Below are 23,540 nucleotides of genomic sequence, written 5' to 3'. Positions count from 1 at the left end.
ATTTCAGGCTATATTTGCTACCTAAACAAAGTCTTTTTTTGTTTTTTAATTTGGAACCATATTGTACCATCTTTTTTAAGTCATAGCTTCATCAGGTTCAATTATAATTTTTTTTTCTGCTTAACAAAAAATATTACTTCTTCCTTTAAAAAAAAAAAATTAATGGCCTGGTATGCTCCCTTATTTTTTTAAAAAAAATCTCAAAATCTCTGCATTCCCAGCATTCTCTCACCCCACCACTTTCACCACTAGAAAAAAACAAATAAAAAAACCCTGCTTTATGCACAAAGATATGTAAAGGGACATCATTCCAGTTCAATGTAGAGATTTAAATCATTCAAACATCAAGTTTCATACCTGTTTAACTGGATACTGTCATCTCCTGTGTCAAATACAAACAGTGAGATCAGGAGAAATATTTCTCTGTGGGAAGCATTTCTACTGTACAGGCACTTCCAAATGATTAGAATCCCTTTATTACCTTTCTGCAGTCTGTAGATCAGGTCTGGACTTTATAAAGTGCTAGCAGGAGTATTTAATGGCTGGTAGGTATTCAGGGGTCATGCAGCAAAGATAACATGGGGAGCCACTATTTCGTATAGGAAAGTAAATTAATCATTTCTTAATACAGACTGTGGTTAACCATCGCTTGGCTCTAACTTAAAAATAGGATTCATTTGTATTTCTTTAACTTTTTCCATTTTTCTTCCCCTTGGAGAAAACCCAGATGAAAAAAATGTTATTCTGGGAAAGTGACAGGCTCAGTACTGTGTCATCCTTTATAAGATCAAAATTTCTGATAATTATCTCATATGTTCTCTGTGTGTTTCTTTCAAATACACTACAGCAGTATACAAAAGTATGGCTGCAATAATTAGGGCAATATTCTTATATAGAGAAATTATATTTATTATTAATTCATATTTATAGTGCAGTAACCTAGAGGTCCCAGTCTGGGCCCCCGTATGCTATGCACTGTAAAAACATGCAGAAAGACATAGTCCCTGCCCAAAGATTTTATAATCTAAAAGCCTGACCCTGAAAATACTTATGCATGTGAGTAGTCCCATTTTGTTCAGGGGGACTACCTACATTTTTAAAGGTACTAACAGTTATAAATCTTTGCAGATTGTGACCTGAAAAGATAAATGACAAGTGAGGAGAGAGGGTTATATACAGTTTTATATGCACATATAATTTGTTTTTATTGCTGTTATTATAAATACTTAAAGGAAGTGTCACTCAATAGAGGCACACAAACTGATTTTGATCCAGATTCTGTTTTATCCATTCCATCACTTCTAATTTCTTTACAGTCTACTCAGGGCCATCCTTACCCATATGCAAAGTACGCAGCTGCGTAGGGTACCACGAAATTTGGGGCACCACATTCCCTAGTGCCCTGCGCAGCTGTGTGCTGCTCCAGCTCTTCCCCAGGGCCTCTGCCACTGCTCTGCCCCGCCCCTTACCACCCCAGCCCTGCACTCCTGCTCCCCCAAGCCACCCCCCCCACCACGGAGACCTGGGGCCCACTCTACTCCTCCCCCCGCAGAGGCCTGCGGCCTGGCACCCACTCCCCCCCCCCCCCCGCAGAGTTCTGGGGCCTGTTCCCCCCACGGCCCCAGCAGAGGCCGCGGGCCAGCCCACCTGCTCCCCCACACACACCCCGCCCCTACGGGGGAGCTGCATAGGGCCCCAGAATTGCTAGGGACGGCCCTGAGTTTACTTCATCATTAATATACTATGCTACTCTACTACCTTTAACCTTTATTTTGGTCTTTCCTGAACAGCACATAGTCATGACTGGACTAAGGTACTGAAGAGTATCATTTCACCATGTTTCTGTCACCCTATCTAGTTTCACTTCCTGCCGCAGTATCTAGTTTCACTTCTAGTTTCACTAGTTTCTAGGGTCCTGGTGCCCCGCACAGCTGCGTGCTGCTCCAGCCCCTGCTCTGGCTCTTTCCGAGGGCTCCCTAATATCTAGAATATCTAGTTTCACTTCCTGCACCAGTAGTTCTAGTTCCTCCATTTTGTTACCCAGCTCCTTGCATTGATATACAGCCATCTTAGTGGTTTCTGCTTGGCTTCACCCAGATTCCTTGCCTGATTGGTTACAGTCGTTTTACTGCTTGTATTGCCTACCTGACTGTTACTGTCAGTGGCATTAGCACTATCTTTTCGCTTGTTTTCCATTCTCCTACTTTTTGTGGATCCTTTCTCCATTCCTGTATCCTTTTTTACTTGATTTTCCTCCTGTTCAGTATTAGAATCAAGCGTAAAGATTACAGGAGCGTCTCCCAACCATCTCCTCTAAATTCCTAGTTTAATTTAGGAATGTCAACCTACATCCCAAAAGTCTATTTCCCTTCCCCCTCAGGTGTAGTCTACCACATTAGAACATCCCAAAGACCCTAAAGCACCACTGGAGATCACCTGAGCCTCCATTTATTGAAGCATCTCTGCTAGACTGTTGTAATATTCTTTGATGCATCCCAGCAAGAATCTATCAGTATCATTTGTTTCCACATGAAGATCAAACAGTGAATTCTTTCCTGCTCCCATTATGATACTCTTCAGTCTCAGGTCCACAACCCTTATCTCATCTCCAGGCAGATAGCATATCCTTCTGTTTTTCAGATTAGCTCTGGTTAAAGGCCTGTCTGTTCTTAATAGGAAATCCCCAAACATGTAGACCTGCCCTTTCCTGGTATTGGTGAGATTCTCTGGCCTTCCCCTTATTTTTTTTTGATGGCAAGTCTTCTTGTCTTCTGTTCTTACTTGCAGTCTTCTGCGATTCATCCTCTATCCTGATTGGGCTCTGAATTCTGGGTATTTCCATTATCTCTTCCCCTCTTCTTGTAGGACTAGCCACTCTTCTCTTCTTCCTTCATCTCCCCTTGTCTGTTACAGCCTGCTTCTCCCCTACAGTTTTGAACTCAGTGAAGGTGTTCCAAAGCTCTATTTCTTCTTCACTAGCTGCTCTTTTCCTCTGCCTTGTTCTCAAATTCACATATTTCCACTGGCCACTTTCCTCATCCAAGCAGTCTACCCTCACTGTTCTCTGGTCCGGCATGCATATACAAGTCTCAGGTTTCTCTTCAGCCTCCTCTCTCGTTCCCTCCATCATTTGCTCAAATCCCCTTCAAACATCAACAACAGTTTCTAGCTGCATCTCCAAATCTCAGATCTTCTCTTCCATCAGATCCTACAGGCAGTTCTGTATACACATGAAACACCTTTCAGGTACCCTCTTTGGAATAATGTACATCCCAGAGCTTCTACTTCCAATCATCTTCATTATCTCTCCCATTCTTTGGGTCACTATCACTGTAGCTGTCACAGCCATGCCTTCTAAGGTCTTGTCAAGAATGAAAAGAAAAAAACTAAACACACACCACCACCCCCAACTTTTCTTAGGGCCTGGCTACACTTGCGAGTTAGAGCACATTAAAACAGCCCAGTGCACTCTAACTCATGATGCGTCCTGTCAAGGCACATAGAGCACTCTGACTCCGTGGCTAGAGTGCTCCTGGTACTCCACCTCGGCGAGTGGAATAACATTTTGTGCGCTCCCGCTGGAGAGCCGCAGTGCCCGTGTGGATGCCCTAGTCTATTAATGCACTCTGACTGGCCTCCAGAAGTGTCCCACAATGCCTGTTCTAGCCACTCTGGTCATCACTTTGAACTCTACTGCCCTGCCCTCAGGTGACCAACCGTCAGACCTACCCTTTAAATTCTCTGGGAATTTTGAAAATCCCATGCCTGGCTGAGCAAACAGGAAGGGAGTGCTCTCAACTAATTTTTTCAGGTGACCATGCCTCCATGCGCCAGGCGATACCCGGTATGGAGCAATGGCGAGGTGCTGGACATCATCAGTGTTTGGGGGGAAAGAAGCTGTCCAGTCCCAGCTGTGCTCCAGCCGTAGGAATTACGATACCTTCGGGCAGATATCAAGGGACATGATGGAAAGTGGCCATGACTAGGACGCTCTGCAGAGCAGGGTTAAAGTGAAGGAGCTGTGGAATGCCTACCGCAAAGCCCATGAGGCAAACCGCCGCTCCGGTGCTGCCTCCGCAACCTGCCGTTTTTACAAAGAGCTGGACACGATACTTGGGAGTGACCCCACATCCACTCCGAGTACCACCATGGACACTTCAGAGCCCAGTCCAACAAGGCGGGAGGAGGAGGAGCAAAGCAGGAGCAAGGGTGCTGAGGTGGAGGAAGACACCCTGGCATCCCTAGATGCATGCAGCCAGGAGCTGTTTTCAAGCCAGGAGGAAGATAGCCAGTCATGGTGGCTGGTGCTTGGGGAAGGACAAACACCAGAGCAGGTTCCCAGTAAGTGGCTTTTATTTTGGGAAAGAAGTTATTCGGTGTGGGCTCTTGGGGCGAGGAGGGTTAGGGCTGCATGCATGCCTAGATGCGGAATAGGGCGCTGATGTCCTCTCTCACATCGCGGTAATTGGCCTCAATGATCTCTGCAAAGGTCTCATCCAGAGCTTGGGCAATGCGCTTGCACAGGTTTCATGGGGGAGCCACTGTGGTCCTTGTCCGAGTCAGACTAACATGTCTGCGCCGCTGTGCTGTGAGGGGTGGGGAGACCATTGCTGCACACAGGCAAACTGCATATGGGCCAGTGCGGAAGCCGCATTATAGTAGAAGACCCTCCCTTGCTTCCCAGTCACCCTCAGCAGCGAGATATCTTCCAGGACGAACTCCTGTGGAAAACATGGGGACAGTGTTCAGCATAGGGGTCCCCTGCAGCTCTTGGGTCTCCCCAAGGCACAGAAACCCAGAGGACAGTACAGCCATGAAAGAATCAGTCCCCCTTCACCCTGTGCTTACTCACCATTTTGGGGCTCCCGGGGGTTATGTGCGCTCGCTTTGGGACACGCAAATTATGCGATTGTGTAGACTGTGCTTGCCTTCCTTAAGTACAGGAGAATCATTGCTCTGTCTGGTGTGAACAATGCTGCCTCTGTTAAGTGTTGCGTTTTGCCTTTACAGATGTAACCTTGAGATCTCAGCCGTCTGTGTTATCACCAGCCAAGAAGCTGCAAAGAATCAGGAATAGGCCACGAAGAAGCAAAGAAGACATGCTGCATGAAGTCATACAGCACTCCCTTAATGAAAATCAAAAAGTGCAGGAGTGGCGGGAGAGTGAAAGGAGGGTCCGCCAGCAGAATGCGGATCGCCAGCATCAAAGCACAGAGCAGCTGATAAGCATCATGGAGCACCAAGCAGACTTGATCCAGGCACTTGTAGCCATGCAGGCGGAGCACCACCCCGCCCACCCCCACCTGCAGCCCTTGTCCCAAAACTCTTTTCCTTGTGCCCTTATGTCACCTCCAACCCACTTTCCCCAACATCCGGATTTTTATCACCACCAGCTGCCTCCAACACCTGTAGCTTCATCACCCAGCCCTGAAAACTATGACCCTTACTCACTGCACTCAACCCCCATCACCATGCTGTATAGCCATCCTGAAGTACAGCACTCATTGCACATCACTCCAGACAGGAAGGCTGAATATGATAACAGGATATATGCAAACCTGTGATTGTACCGTTCACCACCCCACCCACTTGCCCTTTGTGTTTACCAAGCAGTTGTGTTTCTTGTCAATAAATGCATTTTCTTTTCATTAAATGGATTTTTTTTGCGTTGAAAACATTCTTTATTATTGCATAACATAAAAGATACCTTAGCCCAGGAAAGCAATAGGCACTGCAAGTCAGTGTATCACATGTAGCAAACACAGATTCCTATTAACATTAGAACCACTGCACTTCACTCCCGTGCAGGGCACCAGACATTACTGTTGGCTTTCAGCCTCAAATTGTTTCCTCAAGGCATCCCTAATCTTAGCAGCCCCACACTGAGCCCCTCTAATAGCCCTGCTCTCTGGCTGTTCAAATTCAGCCTCCAGGGGTTGAACCTCTGAGTTCTATGCCTGAGTGAATCTTTCACCCTTCCCTTCACAAATGTTACGGAGGGTACAGGACACAGATATAACCGCAGGGATGCTGTCATTGGCCAGGTCCAGCTTCCCATACAGAGAGCGCCAGCAGCCCTTTAAACACCAAAAGCACACTCCACCGTCATTCTGCACCGGCTCAGCCTGTTGTTGAACTGCTCCTTGCTGCTGTCAAGGCTCCCTGTGTAGTGTTTCATGAGCCACTTCCCTTATGGTGATCTTCTGGTCTGGGAAAAAGTCCTGCTTGCAGCTTTCTGAACAGGCCAGTGTTCTGAAAGATGCATGCATCATGCACCTTTCCAGGCCAGCCTACGTTAATGTCAATGAAACCCCCATGGTGATCCACAAGTGCCTGGAGAACCATAAAGAAATACCCCTTCCGATTAATGTACTCGGAGGCTAGGTGGGCTGGGGCCAGAATTGGAATATGTGTCCCATCTATCACTCCTCCGCAGTTAGGGAAACCCATTTGTGCAAAGCCAGCCACAAGGTCATGCCCGTTACGGAGTCACGGTCCTTCTGAGCAGGATGCAATTAATGACCCTGCAAACTTGCATCAACACGATTCCAGCGGTCGACTTCCCCACTCCAAACTGGTTAGCGACCGATTGGTAGCTGTCTGGAGTTGCCAGCTTCCAGATTGCAATAGCCACCCAGTTCTCCACTGTCAGGGCAGCTCTCGTGTCCTTGCACTGCAGAGTGTGGAAGAGCTCCTCACACAGTCCCGTAAAAGTGGCTTTTCTCATCCGAAAGCTCTGCAGCCACTGCTCGTCATCCCAGACTTGCATGACGATGCGATCCCACCACTCAGTGCTTGTTTCCCGAGCCCAGAAGCACCATTCCACAGCGGTGAGCATGTCCATGAATGCCACAAGCGATCTTGTGTCGTATGCATTACTCGCGTCGATATCATCGTCGGAGCCCTCACTGTCACTTGGGATCTTAAGGAGTAACTTGACTGCCAAACATGACATGCTGGTGAGACTCGTCAGCATACTCCTCAGTAATTCAGGCTCCATTCCCGCAGACCGAAAGGGCAGACAGTGCGCAGTACAAAAAACGTTGAAAGATGGCGCCAATTGTGGACGGAAGCAGGGGGATGCTGGGATGCAAACCGATGCATCATGGGCATTGGGACAGGACCCAGAATGCCTCTCACCCCCCACCCCCTTCCCACAAGCCACAGCGCCAGAATGGGAAGAGGTGCTCTGTGGGATAGCTACCCACAATGCACTGCTCCCAATGCCACTACAAGTGCCGCAAACGTGGACATGCCAGTGCGCTTGCAGCTATCAGTATGGACAGACTGCAGCGCTTTCCCTACTGTGCTGTACGAAGGCGGGTTTAACTCAAAGTGCTCTACATCTGCAGGTGTCGCCATGCTCTTACAAACCTCCACTCAAACTCCCCTGTTTTCAATTCTATTTGCTGTCTCCTGCACTGCTGGCTGGCCAGGCGGCTGCCTTCACAGGCCTGCTGATTAGGTTCACCCCCTATCAAGGTTCAGCTGTAATCAAAGGCTCTGCCTCTCACATAGCACACTGCCCCCCGTCAGACTTTGCAAACTGAAAACAAACCAGTAAGCAACACACACACACATACCCAAGAACTCATTGCCCTGAAGGAACAGAGGCTTACCTCCCTTCTCCAGCTGATTGCCACTCAAACACCCCTGGTTTTCAGCTCTTTTTCCTGGTTCCTGTGCCATTGCATTCAGTCAATGGGAGTGTTGCCTGAGTAAGGACTGCAGAAAATGACCTGTTAACAACAGCTGAACATCTGTGCATTATATTTGTTAGAGATTTCCATGTAGTTCAACCACAAATAAATTATAACCAGCAATGCTTTGAAAAACAGTTACATTTCTCTCTCAATTCTAAATATACATGCTTCCTTTTTCACATCACAGCCTTGCTAAAAAATGTTAATGTCCCCTCCATTGTTTGTTTTCACATAATGACTTTAACATTGTTAATTCTCTTCCCTGTTACTGGAAACTACCTTTTATTTTACCCTCTCTTCAAATATCCTCATGTGCAGACCAGCAGGATACAGAAAGAGACACACCTATTTGCTTAATTTAAACATACCAGAGTTATCATCCCATCTTGAAAGTTCTCCTCTTCCTTCCACTCTGCCTCTCCCACCCCTCCTGTCACAAAAAGACTTCTGTTCTGTTCCCTTTGATGTCAGTGCATCTGGATTACTGGTTTTAGTGTCAGCCAGGATCTAGTTCATTTAAAAGAAAAATCAGAAGAGGAGCTACTCAAGCTCTCCAAACACTTAAGCACATGCGCGACTTTAAACACATGAATAGTCCACTTGAAACATGCTCTTTTAAATCATTGGGATTATTGTGAGAAAAGTTATGCAGGAGCGGGGACTAAAAACCTCAATCCTGCAAACATTTAAGGATGGGCATAATTTTACCTACCTGATTCAGAACTGGACATGTGAGTCAGGGTTGCCAGGGCAACACTAGGGCAGTTTCATTACAAAGCTTAAATCAGTCGTATCTTCCAATACTCCAGATAGCACGTTACCCGCTTACTAAAAATCATCTCATAGGCCATTCCTATTTCTACACGATACTATGGGAATCTTTTCCTGAACATTTTAAAATCAATTTTTAATATTTTACAAACTTTTTTATATTTTAGAATGTCTCTGAGCTGAGAAAAATAATTCATAACAAGAGTAAATAGTACAAAAAACAAATAAAGCTTTGTATTAATTAATGTGTATTTTAATGTTTGCTATAATAATAAGACTACAATCAGAAAATCTTTTCGGACAGTGGAAGCAACTAACAGAAAGGGTATAAATTCTATTTGCACAGCTGACTAATGGGGTTCCTATGTCTCATAGCCTGAAGGTCCTTTTAGCTCCCAGAGACTATCGGGACTCACAGGTCACATAGGGAGGTTATTTTTCTGCATTTGGCAAAATATTCTTTTCTTTTTGATAAAAACTTCACCGTTGTTAACTATACATTTGTCACCTCAAGGTTAGATTTATAGCACTGTTTTGATCCTGCCATTTCGTGAATGTTGAAACTCCTTGCTCCCTCATCAGCCAGTGAAAGTCATATCCCCATTTGCTTCATCATCTTTTATTTAATATTTATATTACAGTACTGCCCAGAGACCATACTTAGGATGGGGCCTCCATTGTGAATGGTGGTGTTCAAACACATATGAGAATAAAGTTCTTGTCTCAAAGAGTTTACAATCTAAACTGACATGAACCAGGATTATCTGATGCAAACATGATTGCCAGCAATAGAACTTCTAATTGGACTAAAGTAATAAATGACATATCAGATTAAATCCATTAAACCAGGGGTTTAAATAATACCACTAGTATTGATTTGAAACGGAATTGTTCATTCCAACTCCTGTTGATAGGAAGAAGCTCCAGAACAACAAAACAAGGAGCAAAATGACATAGAAATAGGCCATTGTGGTCAAGCCTTCCATGACTCCATACTAGTCCCCAAGGGGAAAACAATCATCAGTTTCCAATTAAGTTCATATGACTTGCACCTTGGCCTGAGCAAGATCATACTACAGATTACACTTTATTCACAACTTCTTAGAACTCCTGTTTTTAGAGCTGGTCTGAAAACAAATTTTCTGTTTTACAAAAAGTTTCGAGATTTTGAAAAAAAATTGGCTTGAATGGAGATGAAGCCAAAATTTTAAAATTTTTCACAAAACAAAATACCAAAACAACTTTATTTTGGGTCAACTGAAACTTTTTTTCTTTTGATAAATTTGAAAATTTCATTATAATTTCAGTCTTTTTTATTTTTAATGTTTTTATATAGAATAAAATAAATTTCAAAATAAAAGCCATTTTGAAATGAAAAATCAAAACTAGGGCTGTCAGTTAAGCACAGTTAATACTTGCAATTAACAAAAAACAAATTAACTATTTTAAAAGATATTTGCAATTAATCGCAGTTTTAATTACACTGTTAAACAATAACAGAATACTAATTTAAATTTATTAAAAATATTTTGGATGTTTTTCTACATTTTCAAATATAGTGATTTGAATTACAACACCGAATACAAAGTGTACAGTGCTGTCTTCATATTATTATTTTTTATATTTGCACTGTAAAAAGATAAACAAAAGAAATAGTATATTTCAATTCACCTCACACAAGTCCACTCAGTCCTATTTCTTGTTCAGCCAATCACTAAGACAAATAAGTTTGTCTACATTTATGGGAGATAATGCTGCCCACTTCTTATTTATGTCACCTGAAACTGAAAAGAGGTGTTCTCATGGCACTGTTGTAACCGGCATAGTAAGGGATTTACTTGTCAGATATGCTAAACATTCTTATGCCCTTTCATGCTTTGACTTGTAGGCTCTAAAGTTTTACATTGTTTTGGTTTGGAGTGCAATTATGTAAAAAAAATACTAATTCTACATTTGTTAGTTGCACTTCCAGGATAAAGAGATTACATTACAGTATTGTATGATGTGAATTGAAAAATACTATTTCTTTTGTGTATCCTTTTTACAGTGCAAATATTTGTAATAAATATAATCATATAAAGTGAGCACTTTACACTTTGTATACTGTGTTATAATTGAAATCAATATATTGAAAAGGTAGCAAAACATTCATAAATATTTATAATAAATTTAAATTGGTATTTTATTTTTGTTTAAACAGTGCGATTAAAACTGCTATTAATCGCTTCTTTTTTTACTCTCGCAATTAATTGCAATTATATTTTTAATTCTTTGACAGCCCTAATCAAAACCATTTGTTTCAAAAATGTCAAAATGAGACACTGCAACATTTTTGAAATGTGTTTTCCAATTTTTTTCTACACAAAATTTCACCAAAATCGATGTGACTTTTGTGAAAAAAGTTGGTTTTGTCAAAATGTTTGACAAAAGTTTTCCCCCTGGTTCCACCTGTTTTTTCTTTTTTTGCTAAAGGGAACATGCCATCCTGAACAACCATCAAAGTGAGGGAAAGTAGATAATGCAAATATCATCATAACAAACACAGTTTTAAATATCAGATTTAGCAAAAATCAGTACAAGTGCTGCACAAATACATTATTTATGCATCACTGCACACCATGGTGCGGTAAATGACGGATGAAAAATATTTTGATTTAATATGTTGGACTTTGTCTATCGGAAACTCTGTCGTAGGGAAGAGATATAAACAATTCTGGTAACTATGGACCCAATTCCTGTTCCCAGTGTTATCAGTGGCATAACTCCACTGGGAATTGGATCAGGCCCCATTTCATATAATGTTAAGAAGTATTTTTTATACCTCCAGGGTAATAACGGGGAAGAAAACACAGTAAATGTGAACATGACCTCCAGTCCATCAAAACATTTTCCCTCACAAATCATTATGTACCATTAGTCTTGACATTTAGAGCAAGACTGAGCATTTGATTACTCTCATGATTTCCATTTTCTTATTAACTTGTACACTCTAAGCCCTGAATAAAATAAAATAAAAAAGACAATAATTTGGAATACTTCTGTGCAAGGAATACAAAAAGTAATGAAAAAATCAGTTCAGTTTTCAATACCAAAATAGCACCCACTCAAGGATTCATTTAAAAGTAATATAGTAAGGGCATCATTAATCTGTTAAAAACATTTAACTCTGAAATCAATTAATAATCTACTGCTATTGATATTCCTATCTATACATTAATTAGAGCAAACTTCATTAAGTAGCAAAGTGTAAGGCATGATAGAAATGAGTTCTAAATACACATTCTTAATGTGTAACATTTATTTGAGCATAAGCTTTCGTGGGTAAAAACCGCACTTCCTCAGATACTTATGCTCAAATAAATCTGATAGTCTTTAAAGTGCCACCGGACTCCTTGTTGTTTTTGTGGATACAGACTAACACGGCTACCCTGTGATTCTTAATGTTGTGTAGAGAGCAAAAGACTCATGTTCATATCTGGCATCAATCTACGGAGAAAGAGAATTGCTAATGGACACATTTTCTTTTACTCTCTTTTTTTAATAGATTATAAATGGGACTGAATTCACCAAACGCTAGAATATGCTGTGGGAGGCTGCTTTGAAGTTCGGAATTGTCTGGCTTTAACTACAGCAAAATAAATAGGTGTGATGTAAAGGTCCATTTTATATTTTGTTTTGAGATATTAACATGAACATTCTACAAAAAATGATTTAAACCGGGTTTTTTATTAAGATAGTAAAAAAACGTAACGCTTGAAATGTTTTACCTGCACTTTTGCCAAACTCTATACTCAAAAATGACAAACAAAATATGGATCAAATGTTTTAAGGTAAAATTGCAGGTCCAGGTTGTATTTCATTAGGTTTTAGTATTATGAATGTAACAAAAGGATATGTGTTTGTAAAGAAGCAGATATTTATGTTTGTAAATTAAGAACATATGAATTGCCATAGTGGAATAGATTAATTGCCTAGCTAGACTGGAGTCCTGAATCCAATAGCAGCCAATATCAGACACTTTAGAGAAAGTGGCCTGAATGTATGATATTATAACTTGGGGGCAAATTTCATAGGCCACCTAGGCAAGAGCAGGGTATTGTGGGATGTGTCGTTACATGACAATATTACAATTCTGTTTTCTGTGTATTGCACTTTTAAAAGAAAGATGTTCCCTTGACTGACTGGCTACCTGCTGGGGCAAGGCTGTGACTGAACTCTAGAGGCCTGGTTCTCTACTCTGTTACACTAGTTTTACGCTAAAAGAAAAGGAGTACTTGTGGCACCTTAGAGACTAACAAATTTGTTTGGGCATAAGCTTTTGTGGGCTAAAACTCACTTCATCACATGCATGAAGTGGAAAATACAGTAGGAAGATATATATATATATATATATACACACACACACACACACACTCAGAACATGAAAAGATGAGGGTTGCCATACCAACTCTAATGAGACAAACCAATTAAGGTGGGCTATTATCAGCTGGATTTCAATGGAGTTGCACTGGTATAAAACTGGTATAACTACTGTAATTGTCAATCAGACACTGGTTCAATTTCCAAATTCATATGGAGCCAAAGCCTGCTGCTTGATACTGTTAGCATTTCTGAGATTCCTCATCAACCAGGATTGAAGTTTTTCCCTCTGTGTAGTTTTGGAAAACAAGGCTGTTCTTTCTGCTCATGCTGATTTGATGATTTTCAATAGCTCCATCATTGTGAAGCTAGTGACAGAGTACTTGGTTTCTACAGTTGTACAGGTTTGAAGCACAAACCTACTTTTGACTAAGAATACAGATGTAGCTTTCACAGAGTCTGGATTCTCTCACTGGAAAAAGAACAGGAGTACTTGTGGCACCTTAGAGACTAACAAATTTATTAGAGCATAAGCTTTTGTGGGCTACAACCCACTTCATCGGATGCATAGAATGGAACATATAGTAAGAAGATATATCTATATACACACACACACACATACAGAGAAGGTGGAAGTTGCCATACAAACTGTAAGAGGCTAATTAATTAAGATGAGCTATTATCAGCAGGAGAAAAAAAAAACACGTTTGTAGTGATAATCAAGATGGCACATTTAGACAGTTGGCAAGAAGGTGTGAGGATACTTAACATAGGGAAATAGATTCAATGTGTAATGACCCAGACACTCCCAATCTCTATTCAAAGCCAAGTTAATGGTATCTAGTTTGCATATTAATTCAAGCTCAGCAGTTTCTCATTGGAGTCTGTTTTTGAAGCTTTTCTGTTGCAAGATTGCCACCCTTAAATCTTTTACTGAGTGGCCAGAGAGGTTGAAGTGTTCTCCTACCAGTTGTTCAATGTTATGATTCCTGATGTCAGATTTGTGTCCATTTAGTCTTTTGCGTAGAGACTGTGCAGATGTCCACATATTTATTCAAGTGAAACCATCGTAGGTCCAAATCACATTAGCCACACCATCAGGGGCTCGTTCACCTGCACATCTACCAATGTTATATATGCCATCATGTGCCAGCAATGCCCCTCTGCCATGTACATTGTCCAAACCGGACAGTCTCTACACAAAAGAATAAATGGACACAAATCTGACATCAGGAATCATAACATTGAACAACCGGTAGGAGAACACTTCAACCTCTCTGGCCACTCAGTAAAAGATTAAAAGCCACGGCCAGGGTCAGGGGAGGCTTAGCCTGCCCTGGCCTTTAATATCCTCCACCCATGGAGAGGAGAGGAGACTCTGCTTGCTGGGCCATTTCCTACCCAGGGAAGAAAGGAAACAGAGCCTGCTGCAGGACAAAACTTCAGCCCAGTCCTGGCAACCAAGATGCCAGCTAATGGGAAAAAGAGATGGGTTTAAAGCTGTCAATACCATCAGATGACTGTACCCCTCCTGGGGTGAAGAGAATAAACTGATAGTGTAAAAACTATATTCAACAGCTCTTTTATTATTATTTTTAAATCTAGTCCTCCTCCCGCGCCACCCGCCCCCAAATCAGTTAAAGTTGTCTACATCACTGTTGCTTCAATGCATGTTGAAACATAAGATCTGCATTGCAATTAGTCTTTTGGAACCATTCTGACATAAACCTTTTGACAAAATTTTGGACATTTAGAAGTATTTGCAAATACTCCAATTTATATCTTGAGGTTTTTGTATTATTATTATTATTATATTTTGGCATGCTATCTGTGTTTATATGCATTAGTGTAATTTTGGGCATGGTCTTAAGATCTTTCCTTAGGCATAATTACCCACTGATTTTGCTATAACCATATTATAGATATATATTTGGAAATATTATATCATCTAGAAAAGGATGATGCTGAATATTCAACTCTGGGAAGGAAAATTATAAACTGAGATCCTAATCCTGAATTCTTTGGGTAGCCTAAACTCCTTTCAATATGTTTTGCCCAAGTAGGGGCTGCAGGATGGAACTCCAGATGTGCAAATGAGATAGTTATATGACTTGTAGCTAACTGAGGTCAGATAGGGATTAAGTGATGATGTGACTCATATATTGTAAATTGTAAAATGACACACTGAGGAAGTATTACAGTGTTGTTCTTGCATCTGTTCCATATTTGAGGAGAACAACATGTTAAAATAGCATAGAGACAGGTCTGCCTTTTCATTAGGTGGTGAAAATGAATGCTACCCAATGTCTTCTTTTGAAAAGTATAATGAAACATGTATCTTGGACTAAATTCCTCTTTGGGTAACCATGCACAGTAGCACCTCTCAGATACTGTAAAGGCCAGACATAAACCTTAGATTCACATAGCAAATGTATGGCTAAGTGTGGTGAAGATTAAAGCTATTATGTTTTGTAGGTGATAAGTTGATGGTAATATGTATTGACTCAGATGAAAAAAGATTTAGCATGATAGAGAATGCTGAAAAGCTTAGACAATTTTACTGGAAAAAAAAATATTTAGACCGATACAAGATGTTGTCTTAATAACACTCAAGTTATCCCAAAAAAGAAAAAGTCACGCAGTAAGGGTGAAGTGACTCTGAATCATGAGGCTAATTTGTTTATGAAGTCATTGGAGCGCTTATGGCTCATCACAGTTATGCTCCTGGCAGATATAACCACAGTGTTGTGTCTTGTCATTACAAAGCTTCCATTTGTTTGATGGCTGCAAACCTTTGACAGTCATTAGAAAGTTACTAGATCCTTGTAGTAGACTATTAACACTGGGCTTTCTCAGTAATTCAGCCTCCATTAGCAAAAGAATGGTTTCTTACAAGCTGCATCTGCCCTTAAGGGTGCTTTAAAATGAGCACAGTAGCTCTTTGTTGTTACTCTTTCACACGTTAACAAAGGTTTAATAGAGATAGGAGTGGCCCTTACATGCCTACTGCAATTTGTCTTTTGTCAGTTAATTCAGATCTTTATCATGTCCAACCAGAAGACGGATTAATCAAGATGCAAATATTGCTTCCCTATGAAATAGATAATGCACTCAGAACCAATACATCTCTACTACAGTAAACCTATTATGGATATTCATTGAACAACATTTTGATAAACCAAAATGCTGTTAAATGACTAAAAACAAACCCCAGAGATACTCCCCATCATACATTTTTATCCTGATAGTTTGATAATTATTTTTGCCAATTGATGAAGAGGTTTCGTGTAATCACTGTTTTTCCCCCACTGCAAGTCTGAGCAGTGATATTCTTCCTACTGTATTTCTTCATCTCTATCCTTGGCCCCATCTACTCAGCCACTTAAACCTAACTGTAACAGTGCTTTACAATTGTTTATTTTAATTTTAATTCTGTTTAGTCATCTAGCTATTGGGCCAGACCCTCAGCTGGCATAAATTGTCATAGGTCTATCGATATCAGTGAGGCTGATTTACACTAGCTGAGGATCTGTCTCACCAACACTATTTCTGGCATAACAGTGTGCCACCTGTGTCCCATATATATTATATATATAGAAATTCTGGGTAGCAATTGAGCAGTGTCTCTGTTGTTCGTATTTGGGGCAGGGGATTGTGGATGTTTTGTGTGTGTCACTTAACATTCTGGGAAAATTAATGCTCATCTCAGAATCTGTCAAGTGATGATAACCATGGAAGGGAATTTCAACATGGAAGCCAATGTAGCAATCATGCTACTGTGCAAAACTTCCCAGAGACTTCTTGAACATATTGTTTAATTGCTTTGTAAGTTAACGATCCTAGGAATAATCATGACCAGCTAACAAGTTTGCAAAAGTGATACATCCTCTCTTACATTAGGTGCCAACACATTTTTAAACACTACTTAATTAAAAAATGGTAGCTAACTCACATTTGTCCTAGTTTAGACAGGACCAAAAAGTGGAGAGTACACAGTTTTTTAATACAAAGGATTGGCTGGATCAGCAGTGTCAATAGTAGCATCCAGTTCATTATAAAATGAACGATGGTTCATTAATTACCAGGGTTTTGGTCACTGTCCAATGGTGAATGACTATTCACCCATCAGTGAATTTCTCTCCTTACAGATACAGTCCTTATAGAAACATTTTATTAGCCTGGAAGATCTTTTCACCCCAGACCCAATGAGAGGCCTCACACCAGCATGGACTGGATCATAGACATGTTCACAGAATGTTTCATGGATGAGAACTCTTACTAACACAACAGTTCAGCCAGAAGCGGCTGTTGGCAGTGAAGCACATAATAGGTATGTCTACACTGCATTCTAACCCCAGGTGGAACCCAGGCTTGTGGACTCCGCGTTTCCAAGTCCATGCTTGAGCATCCACATTGCCTTGTCCAGCAATTGTAAGCCCAGGTTTACGTCTCAGCCACATTAATGCATCCATACTGCCCTGCACAGACATTCTGACTTGAGTTTGCAGCTTGAGCTGCATCTACATTGTAAAACAACAGGGCTTAGACCCTTGATACATCAGGACTCGAGCACCGACCACCCCCTTAGTGGGGTCCTAGGACCCAGGTCCTGAGTGCTTGCTGATCCAAGTCAGACTGATTTGTGTGTGGAGAGAAGGGAGGCTTGGGGTCAAATTTCAGTCAGAGCCAGGGCTTAGCATGCAGGATATGCATACCCATAGCAGCTAGCTCTAGCTGCAACAAGGAATAGAAAATACAAATTGGCAAAGTCCTATTTGTTTATACAGGCAGAATTCCCTGTGGCATGGCTGACACAGGGGATCGAGTCCTGTGGGAGGACTTGTTTATCAAGCACTCTCCATAAGAAGCATTTCACAGTGTTATGGGATGACCTCTCCTAGAAAGAGAAGGCAATTAGAAAGACCATCTAGCCCTTTTACACAGAAACGGTGTTGCATTCCCATGTACATAGAAGTAATAGAGTACAATAGTAGCACAAAAACTATTGTACAGATCAGAGTTAAAATATTATTTTAATGCATGGAGTGTAACCATAGCAGAACCATGATGTCATAGATTCAACTTATGTTTGTCTGCAACTATGCTCTAACTTGGCTATACCATGGCTAAAGGCTTCTGTGTAGATAAGGCCTGTGATTCCCTTTCTCACATATCTCCAGTCCAATAACTTTTCCACAGCACAATGCCAGCATCTCAACAGTACAACTCCGTTTCTGGAAAACCCACAAATGCATTTTCTTGAATCGCTGACTAAAGTGCAAGTCTCATAAGAAGCAGATTATTTATGTTCAGAAAGTTGCTTTGTATCAATAATACTTTCTATGCTGGAAAAGTACACGCAGGTCAGATTACATCTTTACATCTTTATATTGAACAAAATAAAATGTAATTTTCAATAATCTGGGAAAATGTTGTAGAGTCAGCGAGTATCAACAATATTTTATTGTTACCAATGGTTACAGTTCACATGCAATCGATGTTCATGTGGCTCCCAAGGAGACTCGGATTAGCTGCCCGAGCTCTGGTGCAGAGCGCCACGTGAGCTTGAGAGCCCAAGCTGCTTCCTGAACTGTAACATCCACACTGCTATTGTTAGTGTGCTAGCTAACACCTCGCTACCCAGGCCGGGAGACTCACTCTCAGCTGCACTGTAGACATTCCCACTGAACGCAGCACTGACAATTTGTTAGATGGGGACACAAGTGATCTCAGTCAGCTTCCTCCAGCCAGGAAGCATATGTTTACAAGTTGCAGAGGATATAAGAGATTTATTTTTTTCAGAAACAAAAAAGTTATATTATTCTCCTCTAACTAAAATGAGTTACTTTTTTAAAAATGAAAATAACTGGTCATCTTGTATGCTAACCTCTGTTACCATTTATTTCTATCAACCACCAAACATATCATTACAAATACAGTGAGAGCAGTAAATTACATTAACTAGTCATAATAATCACTTTAAATACAGAAGAAACAACATTTTTTATACAATTGCCTTCTTATATGAACTAAACATATAGGGTCCAGTTTTGCCACCTTGACTCATGCTGAGCAATACCTTACTCCACATGGAGTCTCACTGAAGTCGAGGGGATACTCCCTGGGTAAGGTACTATTCAATATGCATATGCGGGGGGGAGAAGAGACTCATTCCCACAGTGAAAAACAAAACCGTGCAAACACGTGCAGTGTTTGTTATAAGACAGTACGTTGAAAAATAAAAACAGGCCTGCATACCAGGCACCGAATGTACAAACCCTGTAGAATATCTAGAGCACACATATGTGTAATAAGAGGATTTCTTAAAATAGGAGTTATTCAGTAAATATTGAGTACCATTTCTGCATCTTAACAATATTTCTGGGTTTTCCCCCTACATTCAGAATTACACAGTTTCCACTTTTCTGCTCTTCACTTAGTAGCCCTTCTTGAACAGCTTACATAAAAGTTTGTATACACTATTTACATTAAATATATGTATATTTATTTATTTTATTATTACCCCTGCAAGAGTAAACATAATGCAAGCAGAAGTCCAGCAGTAGAGTGGGAGCTATCCAGTTTATTGCATTAAATGCAGCATAGGTATGTTTACCTCATCCGTGTGCATTCGGTGCTTACAACTTGTCAAGATTCCTTCTCCACTCTGAACTCTAGGGTACAGATGTGGGGACCTGCATGAAAACCCCCTAAACTTATTTTTACCAGCTTAGTTTAAAACTTCCCCAAGGTGCAAACTATTTTACCTTTTGCCCTTGGACTTTATTGCTGTCACCACCAAGCATCTAACAAATATATAACAGGGAAAGAGCCCGCTTGGAAACATCTTTCCACCCAAAATCCTCCCAAACCTTACACCCCCTTTCCTGGGGAAGGCTTGATAAAAATCCTCACCGATTTGCATAGGTGAACACAGACCCAAACCCTTGGATCTTAAGAACAATGAAAAAGCATTCAGATTCTTAAAAGAAGAATTTTAATAGAAGAAAAAAAGTAAAAGAATCACCTCTGTAAAATCAGGATGCTAAATACCTTACAGGGTAATCAGATTCAAAACATAGAGAATCCCTCTAGGCAAAACCTTAAGTTACAAAAAGACACAAAAACAGGAATATACATTCCATTCAGCACAGCTTATTTTATCAGCCATTTAAACAAAACAGAATCTAATGCATATCTAGCTAGATTACTTACTAAGTTCTAAGACTCCATTCCTGTTCTGTTCCCAGCAAAAGCATCACACAGAGAGAGCCTTTGTTTCTCCCCCCTCCAGCTTTGAAAGTATCTTGTCTCCTCATTGGTCATTTTGGTCAGGTGCCAGCAAGGTTATCCTAGCTTCTTAACCCTTTACATGTGAAAGGGTTTTTCCTCTGGCCACAAGGAATTTTAAAGGTGTTTACCCTTCCCTTTATATTTACGACACAACTCATGGTCTTCAGAGACCAAGTAGCGCTCTTAAAACCAGAGTGACTGAACTGGAGAAGCTACAGGAGACAGAGACGGGAACATAGGCGAGACTTTCTGGGACACAGTAGAGGGATCCCACCCACAGTCTGACAGCCTCTGTGCTGTTGAGGAGGAGGAAAGTCTTGGGGAAAGAGAATATCAAGCTGAAGCAGACAGAAATGATTCCATAGTTGGGATCTTCCTTCCAGATGATGTCATGGTTTCCTCTCAAACTGAGGATACCCCTTCAAAAAAGACCCCAAATCCCAGTTATTAGGAAAAGTCAGGTAACAGTAATGGGGGATTCAATTATTAGGAAAATAAATAGTTGGGTTTGTGATGACAAGGAAAATCACATAGTGAATTGCCTGCCAGGTGTGGAGGTTGTGGACCAGTAGAGACATCGAGATAGATTTATGAGCAGTCCTGGAGAAGAGCTGGTGGTCATGGTACATGTAGGTATCAATGGCATACGGATAGGTAGGAGAGAAGTCCTGGAAGCCAAATTTAGGCTCCTAAAAAAGGAGAATACAGTCCAGGATCTCCATGGCAGCATTCTCTGAAATGCTTCCAGTTCCACATGCAGAGCCAATTAGATAGTGTCTCAATGAGTGGACGAGACTATGGTGTTTGGAGCAGGGACTTATGTTTACTAAGAACTGGAGAACCTTCTAGGAAAGTTGGAGCCTATAGAGGAAGGATGGGCTCCACTAAACCAAAATAGAACCAGATTGCTGGTATGTAACATTTAAAAGGTCAAAGAGGAGTTTTAAAACTAAGAACTGGGGGAAAGCTGACAGGTGTAGAGGAGCACATGATTTGGACAACATATCCTCTCGATTAAAGGGAATACTCTATATCCTAGTAAAGAGGAAACAATATAAGTTGATAGAGTACAGGTAGGAACTGAAGAGAAGCAGTCAAATGAAAAAGAGTCCTATTCAGTTATATTACTGAAAGGCAGACTAGTAAATATTCACAAATGTTATGAGAGCTTATATACAAATGCAAGAAGTCTAAATACCAAGATGGGTGAACATGAGTGCCTGATATTAAAAGAGGATATTGATGTAATTAGCATCACGGAAACTTGGTGGAATGATAATAATCAATGGGACACAGTGTGACATACCAGGGTACTATTCAGACTAACAAGCAGCTGTGTCACCCCTACCCTGCAACCTTGGGTGCCTTACAATGCCTTGCTGATGTAGCTTCCACTTGGGTTGCTCACAAACAACCTTCCAGCATGCAAGCCACACCCTGAGTGTGCGTGCGCAACTGCAGCCTGCCAGCCATAGTCATGTTAGACTCAGACTCTCTCCAGCTTCACTTATACTTCAACACACCCCCAGTTTTAGATTTCCCCCCAGAAATGTATGTCCTGTACTGCACAGCCTTCTCCAAGACAATACAAGTTATATTAGGCCCATTATTTCTTTAAAAGAAACAAAATGCACACAACTGGTCACCGCAAATGAAGTTTCCCAGTCAGTTACATTTAAATACAGTGGATTAGATAAAACAATACAACAAGTTTATTACTTACAAAGAGAGAGATTTTAAGTGAGCACAAGTAATGAGGCATAAAAGTCAGAAATGGTTACAAGACTGGTGCCTAACTTAAGAAACAAGGTTAAATTAAAAGCAAAGTTTTCTAACCACATGCTTTTAGCAGTCTTACTGAGAAAAATTCTTAGGTCAGGACCTCTCCCCCAACCTAACCACTGCTTCCTTTTGTCCCTTCAAGTACAGTGAATCGATGGGCAGAAAGAGAGAGAAAATGTCCCTTGGGGTATCTGCCCCTTCTTTTTGTAGTAATTCATAGAATATAGAATATCAGGGTTGGAAGGGACCTCAGGAGGTCATCTAGTCCAACCCTCTGCTCAAAGCAGGACCGATCCCCAATTAAATCATCCCAGCCAGGGCTTTGTCAAGCCTGACCTTAAAAACTTCTAAGGAAGGAGATTCCACCACCTCCTTAGGTAACGCATTCCAGCGTTTCACCACCCTCCTAGTGAAAAAGTTTTTCCTAATATCCAACCTAAACCTCCCCCACTGCAACTTGAGGCCATTACTCCTTGTTCTGTCATCTGCTACCACTGAGAACAGTCTAGATCCATCCTCTTGGGAACCCTCTTTCAGGTAGTTGAAAGCAGCTATCAAATCCCCCCTCATTCTTCTCTTCTGCAGACTAAACATCCCCAGTTCCCTCAGCCTCTCCTCAGAACTCAGTAATTATTATTGATACTGCTCATAATCAATATGAGTAATACAATAATAATCTAGAAACACAAATCCCTTATTACAAGTTAAAGAGCATTTTAAACCATAACAACATACAGCTCAAATGATTCTAAGCTGCACTCTGTCACAGATGGCCAGTCTGTTATAGATCGCTGACAACAATTCTTAAGTATACTTTAAATTTTACATGTATTTTACATTATTTCCCTTTTAACTCATACATCTTTATTAACGCATACATACAAATACTACATTACACTATACCATACTATGCTAGAATTAAAATTATGACTGGCAGGCTTACTCTATCAGCTGACTTCACGTCTGTAGCAGGATTCCCTCCGCTGCAGTTCTAGTCTACTGCTGCTGCTTCTCCTCCATCAGCTTCTGTCAGCTCTCTGACCCTGACTCCAACTTCTCATGGTCAGCTCTGCTTCTCTCTCAATCTTCCTCCAGCTCCTCCTTGGCTTCCCCCCGCCCAGCTACCTCTCAACGTCTGCCCTCCTAACTCTATAGGCTGCCCACTGACTGTCTGCCTTTTACAGTGTACTGTCAGAACCTTCGAGACACCTATCTCTACTGCACATGCTACCAAACATTCCACTGGCTACCTATTTTTATCTTCCAATCATAATCCATTAACAATTATCTGTCAATCATTGTTGACCATTTTCATGACCTTTCCCCTACCTGTGATCTGTAGCTTCCAATCATGGTTTACTTCAGTGTTATGATCTGTTTACTGCAATGCCCTTTAGCCTACGTTCAGTAACTATGTAACCTTTAGCCTATTTTTGACAGTGTAACCTGCAGCTTCCAATAGGGGTGTGACTCTTGCTTATTCAATACGAAGGTCAGGAATACAAAATGGAGGCTGGGGAATTTCTCTGGTATCAGTCCTGTCCCATCTTGAGAAGCATTTCCAGCTGGAAGCAAGGGGTCAGGCAGTTGGAGGCTTTGTCTACACTAGCACTTTCGTCTGCAAAACTTTTG

At 41.1% G+C, this 23,540-nt stretch overlaps 1 protein-coding gene across 1 annotated transcript in view; it reads right to left on the bottom strand.

Annotated features, from left to right (window-relative positions):
- Positions 1-23,107, bottom strand: part of LOC311515020 (uncharacterized protein) — a 49,250-nt gene extending 26,143 nt beyond the window's left edge. Inside the window, exons 1-2 of the mRNA XM_084617835.1 lie at positions 22,852-23,107; positions 7,620-7,725 (exon numbers count right to left, since the gene is read on the bottom strand). The gene's annotated coding sequence lies outside the window, so the exon portion shown is untranslated. The remainder of the gene's footprint in view (positions 1-7,619; positions 7,726-22,851) is intronic.
- Between the last annotated feature and the right edge of the window lie 433 nt (positions 23,108-23,540).

Source organism: Lepidochelys olivacea (assembly GCF_965140295.1).
Source record: "Lepidochelys olivacea isolate rLepOli2 genome assembly, chromosome: 1".
In the NCBI taxonomy this organism is placed as follows: domain Eukaryota; kingdom Metazoa; phylum Chordata; order Testudines; family Cheloniidae; genus Lepidochelys; species Lepidochelys olivacea.
Note: the sequence above shows the minus strand (reverse complement) of the source record. Positions and strands in the feature narration are given on the sequence as shown.